The sequence below is a fragment of the Lepus europaeus genome, chromosome 2 (genome assembly GCF_033115175.1).
Source record: "Lepus europaeus isolate LE1 chromosome 2, mLepTim1.pri, whole genome shotgun sequence".
In the NCBI taxonomy this organism is placed as follows: Eukaryota; Metazoa; Chordata; class Mammalia; order Lagomorpha; family Leporidae; genus Lepus; species Lepus europaeus.
Genome location: NC_084828.1, coordinates 62,832,556 through 62,851,535, shown reverse-complemented (window position 1 = coordinate 62,851,535; position 18,980 = coordinate 62,832,556). Strand labels below are relative to the sequence as shown.

The 18,980-nt window shown below is 39.6% G+C and overlaps 1 protein-coding gene across 9 annotated transcripts in view; it reads right to left on the bottom strand.

Moving 5' to 3' along the window:
- Positions 1-18,980, bottom strand: part of BBX (BBX high mobility group box domain containing) — a 280,483-nt gene that overhangs the window by 136,979 nt on the left and 124,524 nt on the right. Inside the window, exon 1 of one of the 9 annotated variants that reach the window (XM_062207589.1) lies at positions 9,375-9,459. The exons of the other annotated variants lie outside the window; for them this stretch is intronic. The gene's annotated coding sequence lies outside the window, so the exon portion shown is untranslated. Of the gene's footprint in view, positions 1-9,374; positions 9,460-18,980 lie in introns of those variants that run through there. 9 annotated transcript variants of the gene reach the window in all.

Below are 18,980 nucleotides of genomic sequence, written 5' to 3'. Positions count from 1 at the left end.
TGGTCCTACTGTAGCTATTAGAGATAAAGAATCACAAGTAGAGACTTTGAAAATACAAGATTTTCAAAAAAAGCATCTCAAAAAACAGAATCTTAAAATTAACCTGCATTTCTAAAGGTTTTATTTATTATTTTAATACACTATTCCATTATGAACATTTAGTTATGCCAGAGGCTTATCAATAATCTTTTGCTTCCAAAATTGAACAATGGTCTCTCAAAAAGACACTTTGCAGTGTATAATAAGCACCAAAAAAACTGAGAATAGTTTCATACTGCTGCATTCAATTTTACAGTTCCTGAAAGTCTTCTGGGACATGATTCTCAATATACTCTGGCCTTGTTCATTTCAGTGTTTGAATTGATTTTCTCTGGTGAACTAAAGTATTCCTTGCTTTTCACCAAACAACACAGACATAAAATCTAATTTTTTTTCCTTTGGAATAATATTGAGATGTATCCCTTTTCAGGTCAGCCTTGAATGAAGATTCAGGTTTTACATTAAGGACCAAAAAAATAATTCTGAAGAAATACTGAACTCTACCACTTCAGTCCTCTTATTAACAATCTCAAAGTTTAGACTCAAATTTCCCCAAATTTCATCCTAAGATTACGCTAACTGTGGATTTCAAAACTTCAAGTTATAGACAGAAGCTCTCATTATAGCAGCCAAGATTTAATCTGAACACTTATTTTGATTTCTTTACACTACCCCAAATCAAATAACTTTTGTTGGGCAACTGTAGACACTCAGCTGAGTCAATGAACATATTTCAGACAGCTGCTTCTTGTTTGCGAACCTAAAAAGATCTTTGCGGAAGAAAATGCAGGTTGTAAAACAGAAATTAAAAATTAAGATCCAAAAAAGAAAATAAAAAAATATGTTCACCAGAAAAGCATCCACTTAACATATTTAAGGATGAAAGAGCAATTTGAAGTATATAAGCAAATCTCAGAACACAACTAATTATATTACTAATGACACTTTAAGGGAAATTGCTTGTAAGAAAACAAAGGCAAGTTATAAAAATTTAATAAATCAAAAAAATTTAAAAGCCTCCCAGAATGTCAAACAGGGAATGGAGAGGTGGGAAGTGTTTGTAGTGGGCATTTCATTGGGTGTCAAGATGTATTCAAGGCCCAGCTCTCTGCACTTGGGGGCTTTTTTTTTTTTGCCTCTTATCATTTGCCTGGATATCTATAATCTCCTTCTCTATTTCTGTCCACGAAGGCCAAATATTATCCTAGGCAAAACAACATCTCTTTCCTCAAAGTTTCTTAATTCCCTACAGCATAAAACTGGGTTGTGACTCAAATGATTATTTTAAATCTGTGCCTCTTAGCCTCTTATTGTACACTTCTACTCCAGACACATCCATATGATCACCAGGAGCCTTTTAATTATAGACCATGAGTCCTGAGGTCTCCATTGAAGATTGTGGATTTAAATCTGATAAATTAAACTTGTCCATGGTTCATCCTTTCCACAATTGTAACCTTTGAGTGTGGAACAGTAGGTGGGGAAGGGTGGGTGGCCCTTAATCATCTCTAAGGTCCCATAAAAGTATAAAGGAAGAAAAAAGAAGATAATCCCATCACAATTTCATCAACCTTAGCAAATGCAAAGAATAAAAGAGCCAGAACCTAAGGATGGAAAGGGTCTTGGAAGTCCTTTAAAAGTAAATAATTTCAGGCCGGTGCCGTGGCTTAACAGGCTAATCCTCCGCCTTGCGGCGCCGGCACACCAGGTTCTAGTCCCAGTCGGGGTGCCGCATTCTATCCTGGTTGCCCCTCTTCCAGGCCAGCTCTCTGCTATGGCCCGGGAAGGCAGTGGAGGATGGCCCAGGTCCTTGGGCCCTGCACCCGCATGGGAGACCAGGAGAAGCACCTGGCTTCGTCTCAGCGAGATGCGCCGGCCGCAGCGGCCATTGGAGGGTGAACCAACTGCAAAAAGGAAGACCTTTCTCTCTGTCTCTCTCTCTCTCTCACTATCCACTCTGCCTGTCAAAAAAAAAAAAAAAAAAGTAAATAATTTCAAACAAATGAACTAAAATTTCTGGTACATTACCAGAAGTTTAAAAGAAAAAAAAAATGTACTCAGCTCAATCACTGAGTAAACTCCAATAAGAGCAGAAAGAAAGGCTGTTCTTGATGAGCTTCAATCCTGAAAGAACAGCTGACTGGAGGAATCCCTTCAATGAAAATCAGACCCACTCCTTGCTGGAGATCTAGATGGTCTATGACTCAGAGTTGCCCAGTGCTACCTTCCCAAGTTCTAGGATGGTTCTTAGCAGTTGGCAGGTTGCTAAGTGATAAAAACGCAAACTCCATGTCTACTGGGCAGTTCTGGGCTCACAGAAGTAACAATACCATCTTCCTAGTTCTAACAAATGCACAATGTAAGGTGCAGTGTAAGGGTTAAGTAATGGCAAATAACCATAAATGGATGAAAACAGAAGCCAAGATTCCTCTAAGATCAAGACATACCTTAACCTAAGAGTAATGATGCCATCATTCAAAGGAGACTCAATTCTTGGCTAGCACAGGAAAATAGCATCAAGTGTCTACCAGCTCAGCACAAAAGAAATGCACAGATTCTGAGCAAGATTTGGTGGAAGAAAATGGCTTGGCATATGCACAGGAAAAACCACATTCAGGGATCTTTAACAGCAGAATGGCGTCCCAGTGGGCATCCCAGCAGGCATCCCAGCAGGGTCCTACTACCTCAAAACATCTATCAATATGAAAATGCAGCTGCTCCACTTTCTGTTCTATTGTTTTTATAGAAAACACTTGGTGATTTATTTTTCATATTTAATGAAATCTAGTCAGCCTTTTAGAAATGTGGATTTTACAACTAAGATTAAATGAATGGTAACATACTAGGAAATGAACTTCCGAAAACAGATTCATTGCTCACTTCTTTTTCCCCAAAATTACAGACCTACATGAACATTTTAATGTTTCTTAGCCAAATATAGACTCGAAGACAAAATAAATATTATTGCAACAACACCTAAATCTGAATGAGGCTAAACTATTTTAGTGGAATGCTTTTCAATAATATAGGTAAATCTATATATAATTATTTGAATAATTACATAAAGCTTAATCTTGAGCTTATTTTTCTATTTGTCTTTTTTATTTAATTTTGTTGTGTAACAGATGTAAAATAAGAGTAAAAATTAAATACATCATAAAATATTTAATCTTGATTAAACATTTAAAAAACCTTTTCTAGGGCAAACTGTTGAAATCGTTACCTAATATATACTAAACTGATCTTCTGTATATAAAGAGAATTGAAAATGAATCATGATGTGATTGGAAGGGGAGAGGGAGCGGGAAAGGGGAGGGTTGCGGGTGGGAGGGAAGTTTTGGGAGGGGGAAGCCATTGTAACCCATAAGCTGTACTTTGGAAATTTATATTCATTAAATAAAAGTTTAATTAAAAAAAAAAAAAACCTTTTCTAGTAACTCCATTCAATTAGAAGCTGTCATAATCCATTTGCTAGCCTCTTTAGGAAAAAAAAATCAAAACACATGTTTATTTATCAATTTTCTACTGTATTTAAAAATTATTTGTACAAGTTATCTTATTAGTACCACAGTTTATTTCTGATACTTGCTGCAACTTAAATCATTTGGGAACACACGGTTCTCCTTAAGAAGACATCAAATTAAGAATATTAAATGAGTGTTGAAGGCTTTGCAAAGCACTTTAAAGCCTGTCTGAGTTAACAAAATACTAAGTGAATTAATGCTACAAAATAAACTTTTATCACTGATAATTTACAATATAAATGTGAATACTTAACAGATCAAGACTTTTTACGTTAATCAAAGACACAATTTAAAACAGAATGAGCATTTTTCCTATTAGTAAAGTTTTCATGTCAAGTAATTTCTCCTAATTTCCCCTCATCAGCATAAAAGGATGTTTCTTTTCTTACATTTTTTTTTTTTTTTTGACAGATAGAGTTAGACAGTGAGAGAGAGAGAGAGACAGAGAGAAAGGTCTTCCTTCCGTTGGTTCACCCTCCAAATGGCAGATCCGAAGCCAGGGCTTTCTCCTGATCTCCTACGTGGGTGCAGGGGCCCAAGGACTTGGGCCATCCTCCACTGCCCTCCCAGGCCACAGCAGAGAGCTGGAATGGAAGAGGAGCAATCGGGATTAGAACCCGGCACCCCAACTAGGACTACAACCTAAGGTGCTGGCGCCGCAGGCAGAGGATTAGCTAAGTGAGCCACAGCGCCGGTCCCTCTTCTTACATTCTTGAGGAACCAAAAAGTAATCTGTTCTTGAGATAGGATGGTACCAACTGCTTCTTTGGAGAAATTCAACACTCAGCATAATGTTTTCTTAGAGTTTTGTCAAGTAAGCAGTTGGGAGGTGCGAATTATCACAAATAGTATGACTTCTTGCTGCTCATGGCTGTACAGCCCAGTGGGTCTTGGATATTTTGTGCATATAGAGCTGCAGGTGGAAGGTTAACAAGTAGGCTTTCAATAAAAAGTAATTTAGCATTAAACAAATTTTAAAAAACCTATTTATTACAACTCCAAATTTGATTTAGCATTAAGTGAATGTTCTAAAAAATAAATTTTTCATTAAAGATGTTTCTATTTTCATTTTAGTTGCAAAGTTCTCCTGTCTTATGCTTTTCTTAGCCTAAGGTTTATCTCTTCCATGGGATTTTCACATAGTAGATTCATAACATCATGATTATTTTGTGTCCTTTGATAAAGGTCAGGAAGCACCTACTCGACCTTTTAATGATCAATACAGAGCTCTCTGCTAGGATGCTCCAGGGTGACTGGGTGGTATTTACAATCCATGGGGAGTTAAGATGAGGTTATGTCTCCTCCACTTGGCAGCCTGATCTCTAGCACATTTTGCTTTTGTTGCAGAGGTCATAGAAACTCTCAAAGTGAATCCTGGACAAGTGATATGTTTAGGAAATACCAGTTATGTAATAACCTGAGAATTCAAATAACTTCTTAAAAGTGGTGATAGCGCTAATCCATCTAAAAGTAAAAAGGAGTCCCAGCAATAGCAATGGGAAGACTGAATGAAGTTAGGAAGAAATCATCCTGGCCCTCACTCACCATTTTCCTGGAGTAGAGGTGTCCCTAGCAGGAAGGGAAGGCCAATTTGCCTCCAGCAGTGGATAATGGAAGACCCAAAGGCTAAATAGGAAAAACCAACACTGATTCAAAGATGGTAACTGGAGTGTGAGAAAAGACAGGGAGTTAAGTTGTATGGCAATTAACAAAGGGTAGGATGAGTTGCCCTGGTCACAACTGTTAAGGTTTGGAGAAGATGGGAAAGGGCAAGAAGGCCAAACTCAAGCTTTTACACTGAACTATGTATTCAAAGGCATTCATTATAGTTTCTCAAAGAAAAATAAACATATAATTTCCCTATAACAAATCAACCCCAAGTAACGAAGAGAGGAAGGATATGCCCCACTTGCTGTGGTATGAGAGACAGTAACGGAGGTGGCTGTGACATCGCTATGGGCCTTTAAAGCCCAGTAAAGCAGATACATTCAGACTCTGGTAATGCGCAAACAGGGAGAAACATTTTTTTCACTTCAGTTTAGAAGACAGAATTTAAAATGCTGGGGTTTAAAAAAAATCTTACAGATCACTGGTCTACCTTTCCCAGTTTTCTAAAAAGTAGAGTAAAGCTAAAGAAGAAATGTCTTGTTTCAATAAAACTACTTACCAGAAGAACTTTTACAGTACTCATGATTTTTGCCCTGTTCTTTTAAGAAACTTATGGCCACTGAGTAGGGAAAAAAATCTCAGTGTTTACCACATTTACTTTTCTTTTTCTTTTTTTTAAGAATTATTTATTTAGGCCGGTGCCGTGGCTTAACAGGCTAATCCTCTGCTTTGCGGAGCCGGCACACCAGGTTCTAGTCCCGGTTGGGGCGCCGGATTCTATCCCGGTTGCCCCTCTTCCAGGCCAGCTCTCTGCTATGGCCCGGGAAGGCAGTGGAGGATGGCCCAAGTCCTTGGACCCTGCACCCGCGTGGGAGACCAGGAGAAGCACCTGGCTCCTGGCTTCGGATCAGTGCGGTGCACCAGACACGGCGGCCATTGGAGGGTGAACCAACGGCAAAAAGGAAGACCTTTCTCTCTGTCTCTCTCTCTCACTATCCACTCTGCCTGTCAAAAAAAAAAAAAGAATTATTTATTTATTTGAAAGAGTTACACAGAGAGAGGAGAGGCAGAGAGAGAGAGAGAGAAGTCTTCCATCCACTGCTTCACTCCTCAATTGGCCGCAACGGTTGGAGCTGCGCCTATCTGAAGCCAGCAGCTTCTTCCGAGTCTCCCACACAGGTGCAGGGGTCCAAGGACTTGGGCCATCTTCTACTGCTTTCCCAGGCCATAGTAGAGAGCTGAATCAGAAGTGGAGCAGCTGAGTCTTGAACCAGCGCCAACCAGCACCGAATCCTTGGGCTCCTGCACCCATGTGGGAAGACCCAGAGGAAGCTCCTGGCTTCGGATAGGTGCATCTCTGGTCGTTGCGGCCAACTGGGGAGTGAACAACAGATGGAAGACCTCTCTCTCTGCCTTTCCTTCTCTCCCTGTATAACTCTGACTTTCAAATAAATAAATAAATAAATCTTTAACAAAAAAAAGATTAGCAGGATTTTTTTTTAATTTTATTTATTTATTTAGACAGGTAGAGTGGATAGTGAGAGAGACAGAGAGAAAGGTCTTCCTTTTTGCCGTTGGTTCACCCTCCAATGGCCGCTGCGGCCGGCGCATCGCGCTGATCCGAAGCCAGGAGCCAGGTACTTCTCCTGGTCTCCCATGCGGGTGCAGGGCCCAAGGACTTGGGCCATCCTCCACTGCCTTCCCGGGCCATAGCAGAGAGCTGGCCTGGAAGAGGGGCAACTGGGATAGAATCCGGCGCCCCAACCGGGACTAGAACCCGGTGTGCCGGCGCCGCAAGGCGGAGGATTAGCCTGTTAAGCCACGGCGCCGGCCTAGCAGGATTTTTTTACGATTAAAACTTGAATGGCATGTACAATGATAACCAGATACCTAAAGAATTATTGGCCAAGAAAAACAAAAGTGAGTGAAGCATAGAAAAGGGGAAAAAGCAACAAAACGACTTGAATCACTAACTCAAGCTTCCGGGACTTTGGCAATACAGAAAAAATACAACTTGATCAAGTCACTGCAGCTTGCAAACAGTCCTCTGTGGGTCACTCTTTCTCCATCCCAAATGAAGGGAAAAAGAAATCAGTAAAAGACGTGCACATGTTTGTGTGTCTGTCTTAGAAGTAAGGAACAATCAATAATGTTCATTAATCATAAGAGACATTACATTACTATGAAATGGTTTTCTGAAAGAAAAAATTTAGGGAGCAAACACAGCTAACTACTTTAGCATACAAAGTCTTAACTGGAGTTGAGAAAAGGTATAAGCAACAACTAGAAAACTGAAAGAAATAAAGATGCTGCAAATAAATGAACTAAAAAATGGAGGTCATTAGGGTCAATAATAAGACTGGGGTACAGGAAACTTAGAAAATGATCTCTGTTTTCAAACTTCTGCCCAGATATAGTAATATTCACATAGAATATGACTTACAAATACATGGTAGATACATTAAGCAGAAATCCAGTAATTCATAAGAATTATAGCAGATAAAAGAGAGGAAACACTTACATGATTAGGGGAGTATAAAATGTAACAGTTCTTTGGAAAGCCATTTGGCAGTAACTTGTGGAGGTTGAAGTTGGTTGAGAGTAGCCAAAATAGTCATAAAAAGAAAGTAAACAGTGGCATTTTCATGTAATGAAATGTATAAATACAATCATAGATGAATTACAAATATAAGCATACTGATTCTCGCAAACACAAGGCTGTGCAGGAAAAATAAGTGTTGCAGAAGAAAACAAACACTTTATGTAAAATTCAAAACAAGCAAAACCTAGTGTTGGATGTACATAATTAAGTAGAAACATATGAAAGTAATAAACTCCACATGGAGGAATTCAGGAGTATGGAGAAAGGGGAGAGAGAGGTATAATGGAATCAGAGGTAAAGAGCAGAGCAGCAGAGACAGACAGAGAGAGAGAGAGAGAGAGACTTTTTATCTGCTGTTTCACTTTCAAATGCCCATTATAGCTGGACTGGATCAGGCAGAAGTCAGAAGACCAGAATGCCACAAAGTCTCCCCATGGGTGGCAGAGGCCCAAGCTCTTGAGCCATCTTCTCTGCCTCCCAGGATGTATAGGCAGGACTAGAAGCAGAATAGATGGGACAAGAACCAGGTACTCCAAAATGGGATGAGTGCATCTCAACCAGCAGCTTATTGCCCTGTACCAAAACCACTGCCCCTACTTCTAAGAAACTCCCAGAAATAACTCTGTATTTAACTAGTTTAAAGGTAATTTTAAGTATGCGCAAGTAACAAGCAGGTTCTCAGGACTTCATAAAATTATTTTATTTCACATAACTTTTCACAGTAAATATGCTCATTAGTTTAAATACAAGGAAACTAGAATTATTGTTGTTAAGTAGATTTCAAATGTTACACAGGTAGCAGATCTGGGATTCAAACCACATCCAACTCTGATATTTAACTCTAAAAACCATGATGCATCTACTGAATCAGACTAACATATGAGAACAAAAATAAATTTTCAACACAAAAATAAAACAGACTTGTTATACTAAAGCTTGCTATTTTAATTCATTCTAACATTTAAAATGCACTCCTGCATCATGTTCTAATAGTCTGCAGTAATTTTATGCCATAGTACTTCTTTATTGCTTCATAATCATAATTTACCCTTAAACTCTGTAAATTCTAAAGCTGGCAGTACATACCACTTATGTTTATGGAAAGTCTCAACTTGGCTGTACTACCTTTCATAACTTGAGTTTCTCTACGACTGGGAGCTTAAGGAAAGTTAGCTGTTGGTAGGCTGATTTTCTCACTCTCATTTTACTACCCCCACATCAGGCATTTACTCGTAAGCAAGTGAACAGGCCTGCCAACGCCCCACAGAAATGAATGGCTTCCACTCTCTCTCTCCTCATCTCTCTTCCAACCATACTTCAAAACCTAATTTTAAACCCATGCAAGAAACCTAGCTGATACCACCTTTCTCTACTTCATTAACCTGGGCTCCTTGAGCAGACACACAACACAATTCATTTATACGATTATCTGTCAGCTTTTTAATTTGTTGTTATTTTCATTGGTGTGTCCAACAGGCCAAAATCATTGAGAAGGGATTACAATTTGTTTCTTCTAGGCTGTTTCCTAACTCATTCTTCTTCCCCTAAAGTACCACTAACTCTGTGAATAGCAGTCACTTAATAAATGCTGATTGACTTACTACAGTGGAACAATTCGCCTCTGGTATTTCTCAATATCCCAGTGAATCCTCCACATCTACAACATGCTGGAGATGATACCAGGTACTGCTAGAGGCTTGGGGTCTTCCTGAGGATTCCTGGGACAAGAAAAACACAGAAAGAGACCAGAGACAGTCAGGAGAAACACAGAGAGGGGAAACATGGAAATAAACCAAGGATAGACTTAAAGAGTTGAGAAAAAGCAAGAGTGGGGAATTACAGAAAAATTAAGCAGCCAGCATAGCTAAGAGACAGGGAGGAAGTTGGAAATCAGGACTTGGGTTTTGGTTTTGAAGCTACACTTTCTGGTACCATTTATTCATAAAAAAGGTACCTTCTTTTTACCAGATTATGATATAATCAGCCATTCCAAAGTTATTGCTGAGTTTTTAATGAGCTTCATCCACTAAAAATAAACTTTATAAGGTTTCATTCTACACACACACACACACAGGCATACACAGTCCTCTGAACAATTCAGTGGTAAATAATGACATACTGTTTCCAATTTACAAAAAGATGTCCAAGGAGGAAGCATTTGGCCTCACAGTTGAGATCCCTGCATTCCACATAAGAGTATCTGAGCTCAACTCTGTGTTTTGGCTCCTGACTCCAGATTCCTATTAAATATAGACTTTGGGAGGCAGTGGTGATGGTTCAAGTAATTGGGTTCCCAAAATTCACACATAAGACCTGAAGACTGCTCCCAACTTTGGCCCCAGACCAGCTGTTATGCGCATTTAGGGAGTGGACTAGCACATGGGTTTGTGCTCACTTGCTTGCTCTCTCTCTCTCTCTCTCTCTGCCTCTCCAATTTAACAAAGTAAATAAATAATAGAAAATAAAAGGCCGGCGCCGCGGCTCAACAGGCTAATCCTCCGCCTTGCGGCGCCGGCACACCAGGTTCTAGTCCCGGTTGGGGCCCCAGATTCTATCCTGGTTGCCCCTCTTCCAGGCCAGCCCTCTGCTATGGCTCAGGAAGGCAGTGGAGGATGGCCCAAGTCCTTGGGCCCTGCACCCGCATGGGAGACCAGGAGAAGTACCTGGCTCCTGGCTTCGGATCAGCACGGTGCGCTGGCCGCAGTGCGCTGGCCGCGGCCGCCATTGGAGGGTGAACCAACTGCAAAAAGGAAGACCTTTCTCTCTGTCTCTCTCTCTCACTATCCACTCTGCCTGTCAAAAAAAAAAAAAAAAAAGAAAATTCAAAGAGGTCATGTGACTTCCTCAAGGTCAAAATAGGTTAACAATAAAGTTTCAAATTGGATGTCAAAGTCCAGTGCTTTTTATGATATCCCATGTTGTTCATATTAGAAATGGATATTATAATTTCTACAAAATAAAATTCAAATTATACAGAATTTAGGATAAAATGTTTCTGATGGGACAATGAACTACTCAGGTTAATCACTACAGAATTTTAAAATGTGTCAGAAAAAAATGTATCAGAATGAAAATATATCAGGATGATAGAAAATTTAGAACACAAATTAAATGAATAGTCAATTGACAAAATTTTAACATTCAAAAAAGAAAGCAAGGGGCTGGCGCTGTGGCATACCAGGTAAAGCTACTGCCTGCAGTGCCAGCATCCCATATGGGCGCTGGTTCGAGTCCCAGCTGCTCCACTTCCGATCCAGCTCTCTGCTGTAGCCTGGGAAAGCAGTAGAAGATGGCCCAAGTCTTTAGGCCCCTGCACACACATGGGAGACCCAGAAGAAGCTCCTGGCTCCTGGCTTCAGATCGGCACAGCTCCAGCCATTGCAGCCAACTGAGGAATGAACCAGTCAGTGTAAATCTGACTATCAAGTAAATAAATCTTAAAAAAAAAAAAGAAGAAGAAGAAGGTAAATGGGGTGGGTATTTCACACAGAGGTTAATACACCATTTGGGATGCTCACATCCCTTCTGGATGCAGGTCCTGGCTCTGGTCCCTATTCCAGTTTCCTGCTTTGTGCAGCCTGGGAGGCAGCAGGTGATGACTTAGGAGTGGGGACCATATCACCCATGTGGGAGACCTGGACTAAGTTCTAGGCTCCTGGTTTTCACATGGCCTAGCCTTGGCTGTTGTGAGAATTTGGGGAGTGAGCCAGCACATGGGAGATTCCTGTCTGCCTGTGTGTCTCCCTCTCTGCCTTTCAAATAAATGAATGGTTAAAAATAAATAAATAAATAAAAGGAAAAAGAAGCTATAGTTAGCTCACTTGCTTTTACAATTTTGCAATTTCAGAATCTTGATGAGTTAACACAATTTAGTTAACAGAATGATGAAAAAAATGATCCATATTTCAATGAACTCTTTCCTAGAGTACAGTACTAGTAAAGTCTGATCTCAAAGTAACTTATTTTCTCATAAAGTCTTACCTAAAGTTTATATTACAATCCAATTTCAAGGTACTCCACAGAGTAGAAGTGATTTAACGCCTCACTCTTTGTAAGCATTAGCATTTTCTCTTGAGGGATACTTAAATTCTTCTAAATAATCAAGCCATTTTGGAAGCAATTAATGTAATTTGCAAGAAAAGCTCCTTTGATAATGAATGTAAAGCATGTTACTGAATTTCACAGCAAGACAAGACCATAAGAATATGACGAAATCTCTATTCAACTGTGCATCAATAAATTTTCCATCAAGCTCAGCAATTTTTAAATCAGAAATTTTCAAATAAAGACTGAAGTACAGTACTGCTCTGCCCTCTAGTGACTGGCCAGGTTTTGCTAACTACTTGCCTTTTTTAAGCTATCCTTAGGATTTTTTAAAAATTACACGATGGCTGTTATTTCATTATCTGAGTAATGAACAAAGAATACTGGTCAACTTTTATGACATGTTTAATGTGCAGGAAAGACACTTCAGAGTTCAATAATTTCTTTTCATTGTGATAATCCACCTAAGTATTGAAAATCAGAAAAAAATTAATATATTCATGCCAAACTTTACATTTTGATGCAATTTATTTGGAAAGGTCAAGAAATCCCACCCAATTTCCTTTTTTAAAACTTCATAAATATTGTACTCCATAAATGCCAAATTGATCAGTTTTACTATTCTGGAATCTGAGGTATCAGGATAGGTGGTTCTACCAATATCACACATAGTTAAACAATTTCTCCTAATTAAAATAGGGCAAAAATGCTTAATACAAACTATACTGAACATAATTTACTCATAATTGTTCAAGTACCACTTTAGGATTTTCCTAAACCTCAGTATCATCATTAGCAAATTCATCACTTCACCAATATATGTGGAAACATAATCAAGGTTGTCAATTAAGTCAGGGTTATTATATGGAAATCCTCCCTAGTACTCTCTGAATTTCTCCTGCCATAAGCCTTTTGCAAGGAACTGAAGTATTTCTAGAACATTTTCACTTATACTAAATCCAGTCTATCACTTCTTGGTCTACACACTTATGCTAAAACTAAACATTCTGTGTGTGCACATCAGTGTAAATGGACAGGCAAACATGTGAGGATAACCTACAGGGATTATGGTGGTGTGGTTAGGAGCACAAACACTGCAGCCAGATTACCTGGGTTTAAATTCCAGCTCTATCACTTATTGACAGTGTAACTGTGGGTGGAGTACTTCACCTCCCTCTGCTTCAACTTCCTCACTTAAAAAGAGGCAGCTACAGATAGAAATGTTCTATATCTCCACAGATGTTTGCTTTATACAGGTGTATGCATTTCAGAAACTCAGAGGATGTACTTTTAATATTTGTGCATTTCGGCCGGCGCCATGGCTTAACAGGCTAATCCTCCGCCTTGTGGCGCCGGCACACCGGGTTCTAGTCCCGGTTGGGGCACCGGATTCTATCCCGGTTGCCCCTCTTCCAGGCCAGCTCTCTGCTATGGCCCGGGAAGGCAGTGGAGGATGGCCCAAGTCCTTGGGCCCTGCACCCGCATGGGAGACCAGGAGAAGTACCTGGCTCCTGGCTTCGGATCAGCGAGATGCGCTGTCTGCAGCAGCCATTGGAGGGTGAACCAACAGCAAAAAGGAAGACCTTTCTCTCTGCCTCTCTCTCTCACTATCCACTCTGCCTGTCAAAAAAATATATATATTTGTGTATTTCATTGTGTGATGACTTTACATGAAAAGAAAAAACTTGTACCTAAATATTGAATGCTAGTTGATAATATGCATGCTGAAGCATGAGTTGAGAGATGGACACATTATAGATATGTAATAAAATATATGTGGCTCAACAGGCTAATCCTCCGCCTTGCGGCGCCGGCACACCGGGTTCTAGTCCCGGTCGGGGCACTGATCCTGTCCCGGTTGCCCCTCTTCCAGGCCAGCTCTCTGCTGTGGCCAGGGAGTGCAGTGGAGGATGGCCCAAGTGTTTGGGCTCTGCACCCCATGGGAGACCAGGAGAAGCACCTGGCTCCTGCCATCGGAACAGCGCGGTGCGCTGGCCGCAGCGCGCTACCGCGGCAGCCATTGGAGGGTGAACCAACGGCAAAAGGAAGACCTTTCTCTCTGTCTCTCTCTCTCTCTCACTGTCCACTCTGCCTGTCAAAAAATAAAAAAAAAAATATATATATATATATATATGTAGTGAAATGTAAATAGCCAAATTGAGGTGTTGCATATATTATAAGTTTCCTAATAAAATGCTGAGGAGAAAATACACTACCTCTCATCAGGTGGAGAAGATTAACTATTTATAACCATATTAAATATATAGAACAGTATGAAATACAAAGGACAATGTCTGACCATCAACAATGGCATTAAGGCAGTATATTTATCTATGCAAATGAAACATACTGATCTACTTTCTTCTTAAAATGGCAGAAAAGGGGGAAAACATAGTGAGGCCGTGAGCTGGGGTGAATAGTTAATATCAAAGGTGTTTTAGCTCACATTTCAAATATAGTATAAAACCCACAGGTAAAGAACACAGTCTTTGGAAATCAAAAGAGCTGGACTTGAACCAGGCTCTGTCTTTATTTAGTAAAGAAATGCAGATAATTTATTTAAATGTTCTGAGCATCAAGTATAGAATGAGAATCATGGTACCCATATCTAAGGGTTATTGTAAAGATTAGGGGAAAAATATATATGCATTCATACAAATATAGAAACATAGAAATTAGCATTTATAATAAAATCATTGCAGCTTCCATCATTACAATCATTATCATTATCAAAGGTGAGTCTTATGTACCCTTCCCACCATTTTCTGAGGTGGACACATAAGTTCCTGCATATCTGGTTCTTACTCTTAAAAACTGCATGTGCAGGTAGACCAACTACTCCTAAAAGCATTCTAAAGGATCACTATTAAAAGATTAGGCTTTATTTAAAGGACTACTACATTTAATGCAAAACCAAAGATGGAAACAACCAGGAATTCATAATTCATCCCACTGCAGTGACAATTATAATAAATATAAGTGCTATGGGTGGCTGAGCTATTTAAGAGGTATATTTGCTGATGACATTTTAAAGAAATTTACTTCAGTGCATTTGAGGAAATTATATTAACATCTGGATAAACTTTGACTTGAAACAGTCTAAGTAACATACTTAAAGAAAAGAATATTAAAGCTACACATAAAGAAGATGAGTTCTTTGCTCCCATGGAGTGAATTTTTACATCATAGATTTCTCCAGGAAGACAGTGGCTCAACATACAGTCTCAGTTAAAAGGAGGATCAAGAACTTGGCAGTGAAAGATGGAATATTGGAAACATTATGTAACATAGCTTCTGCCTTTAATGCTCTATTTAAAAAAAAAAAACAAAACTCCTTTATCTAAAGGTATCCTAACCACTGGGTCACTAATCCAGAGATATTTCTGAGGCATTTGAATATCTCTCAATTTTTCAACATTGTTGATCTTGAAACCTTTCAAAGCACTATATTACTTTCCTCATTACAGAATTGTTTTCTTTTCTTCAAATCTGCATCAACAAAGAATAGGTAGATATTTCCAGAAGGTCTGACCTTAGGGATATTACCTACTTTTGCCAATTTTCGAACCTTCAACTTCACCTCTTTTAAGCTATACCTATAATTCAACCTAAATCTCTACCAAAGTCAAATTGGTAACTATAGGCCAAACACAATCATGTGAACATCTTCTCTGCTTAAAATCCAATCCAAACTTCAACCCCCATCCACCCATCCTCTCTATTTTCCTCTCTCTTACACGCACACACATACACACACACACGTTTTACTATTATTTCTTTACTTTGGATGGCAGTATTAGTACTCTTATGAACTACCACACTGAAATTAGAAACCTATTTAGATTTCCGTTTCAACACCCTCCATCCCCTCTTTTTCTCTCACTATCCATCCCTCCTCCTCTCCAAATGAGTTCAGTTCTACTGCCAAGTTATGTAGACTAGTGATTTTTTTAAAGACTTTATTTGAAAACCAAAGTGAGAGATAGATAAGGAGGGAGAAACACACACAGAGAGATCCTTCATCCACTGACTCACTCCCTAATTGGCCACAACAGACTAAAGCCAGGAACTAGGAACTCCACACAGGTCTCCCATACATTTGGGTAGGGGCCCAAGTATTTGGGCCATCTTCCTCTGCTCTCCGAGACACATTAGCTAGGAGCTGATTTGGAAGCAGGGCAGTCAAAATTCAACCTGGTACTCTGATACGGGATGCCAACTTAGCCAGCTGTGCTATAACACCTGTCCTTTAGATTCGCAGCTTTTAAACTGGTACAGGTGACAAATCCTGGAATTCATTCTTTGAGAAACACTGTAAAAGCTAAATTTATAATCACTAAACACAGACACACACACAGACGCAAAATCAGTGGCAGGCATCAAGTGTTTCAGAAAATTCATGAGAAAATCCTTAAACTTGAATATCCACTAATTTTCACTCTGCAAAATGGGAAAGATTTGATTTGATGAGTTGAATACCTCAGTCCAAAATATTTCAGGATACATGTAGGGTATGAACTTAATGACCTTCATAGCAGTATCATTTTAAACTGTTGATACTCTACAAGAAGAATGGATTTCTTCTCACCTAAGGTAACATTAAAGCTCAGTAAACCAGTCTTCCCAAGGCTTACCTGCTTTCCCTTACAATCTATCCCATTTTTATCATCGGCTCAAAATTGTTCAGTGGTTCATCTGCCTTTAGGAGGAAAACAGTAAACTGACCCTGACATTGAAGACCCTCTTACATCTGCCTTTGCACTGGTTTCTAATTTTAACTTTTTATACATCCCAACCAGCAAAAGGAGCCCATTACCTTCCAGATTTCTCCTCTAATTCTCCTTTGTGTAGTGTTCCTTGATATCCCTAAGCAGGATGCTTAACTATCTTCCTCAGAACTCTTATTAGTGAAATAATGTTTTAGGTTTAGCCTTAGACCTACCTAACTCCATTGCCCATGCCTCTGATAGATCATCGTACAGCTCACAAGCAAAAACAGAATGTGACCCATTCAAACCTGTCTTCTATAAGAAAATTTGTAAGTTATTGCCTATTCACAGTCATCTCTGGGAAGCAACAGTGAGCATTATGAGGCTGATAATCTAGAGGAAAGAATAAAGACATTTATAAGCATCAGAAGTAAAAGTTCTAAAATACTTTTTCAGAGTCATATGATAACCATCACTATAAAAATATTCTATTACAATGAAAATAATCACTAAAGAATTTTATGATTTTGATGATTCAGTAAAAACTCATAAAAGGAGACATGACTAGGACACCTTTATAATCAACAAGATTTATTATAACATCCTTATTAGAAAGATTTATCTCATATTCTCTAATAAGTGAAATTCTAAATGAATATCCTACTTAGGGATATCAAGGAACACTACACAAAGGAGAATTAGAGGAGGAATCTGGGGGGGAAAAAAGCAGGTTAAAGCCCTGGCATGAAGCGCCAGCATCCCATATGGGTGCCAGTTAGAGACCTGGCTGCTTCAATTCCTATCCAGCTCTCTGCTATGGCCTGGGAAAGCAGTGGAAGACGGCCCAAGTCCTTGGGACCCTGCACCCACGTAGGAAACCCGGAAGAAGCTCCTGGCTCCTGGATTTGGATTGGCACAGCTCTGGCCGTGGCGGCCATCTGGGGAGTGAACCAGCAGATAGAAGACCTCTCTCTCTCTTTCTGTTTCTCTCTCTCTCTCTCTCCCTCTCCTTCTCTGTGTAACTCTGACTTTCAAATAAATAAATCTTTAAAAGCATGTTTTGTGGCTCATTTAAACTTCTCAAGCCTGCTAACACTTATTGATTATAGTACTAACTGCAAACTTGAAGGCATGGAGTGCAATTAATTTTAAAGACTACTGAATTCGCCAGCGCCATGGCTCATAGGCTAATCTTCCGCCTGCAGCGCAGGCACACCGGGTTCTAGTCCCTCCCGGTCAGGGCGCCAGATTCTGTCCCGGTTGCCCCTCTTCCAGGCAAGCCCTCTGCTATGGCCCTGTAGTACAGTAGAGGATGGCCCAAGTCCTTGGGTCCTGCACCCGCATGGGAGACCAGGAGAAAGCACCTGGCTCCTTGCTTCGGATCAGCGCGGTGCACCGGCCACGGTGGCCGCATGGGAGACCAGGAGAAGCACCTGGCTCCTGACTTCGGATCAGCGCAGTGCGCCGGCCGCGGCGGCCATTGGAAGGTGAACCAACAGCAAAAGGAAGACCTTTCTCTCTCTCTCTCTCTCTCTCTCTCTCTCTCACTGTCCATTCTGCCTGTCAAAAAAAAAAAAAAAGAGAGAGACTACTGAATTCATTCTGGGATAAAGATTTATGTCCATATAGACCAGGAGATGCTTATTAAAACCAAGTTCAATAGAATTAATGATTCCATTAATACAATGAGAATTCATCAAGCAACTTCCATTAGCCAGATAATCTTTTTAGATTTTTGGGACATAGTCATAACATAGACTCGTTATTGTAAACCTAAGTCCCATAGCAATTTGGAGGTTTTATGAAAGTACTGCATGTATACACTCTTATTCATACACATTTAAATGTACACATGGAGAATATTTAGTAAGTGTAGAACATGAAACACATGGAAGTTCTGAGACAGAAGTCTTATGAGCAACTTCCCTCCATTAGACCCAATTATTTTCCTGGAGAAACACGCTTCTCTATTATAGGGATCAGAAGGGAAAAGACTCCAATAACAAAAGCACTTAACTTACCCAACACTTTCTAGAGCAGCATTCAATGCATGAAGTCATACCTTAATGTATTTATATACTATCCTTAATCAGTACATTTCAAAACCAGTAGATTGATTCCTCTTATTGAGAGGAGATACATGGCTGAAATTCATTATACATATAAAGCTTCTGAGTTTGAGTCAGTTCCTAAAGAGCTTTCAGGGATAACTAAAATCAAAAATAGACAAAAGCATTAAAATATCTTTCAAGGGATGCTTAATGCCAAGCTCAGAAGAATACGGGTTTAATGAAATGAGAATCAGGCAATTAAACATCCACAAAATTAGATCACTGATTAACAATTTATCCTGTAATCTATACATACAAAGATGGGCTGATAAATTTTACAAATAAATTAAAATTAGCCTTGGACCCATGTTGTGGCATAATGGGTAAAGCCGCCACCTGTCAG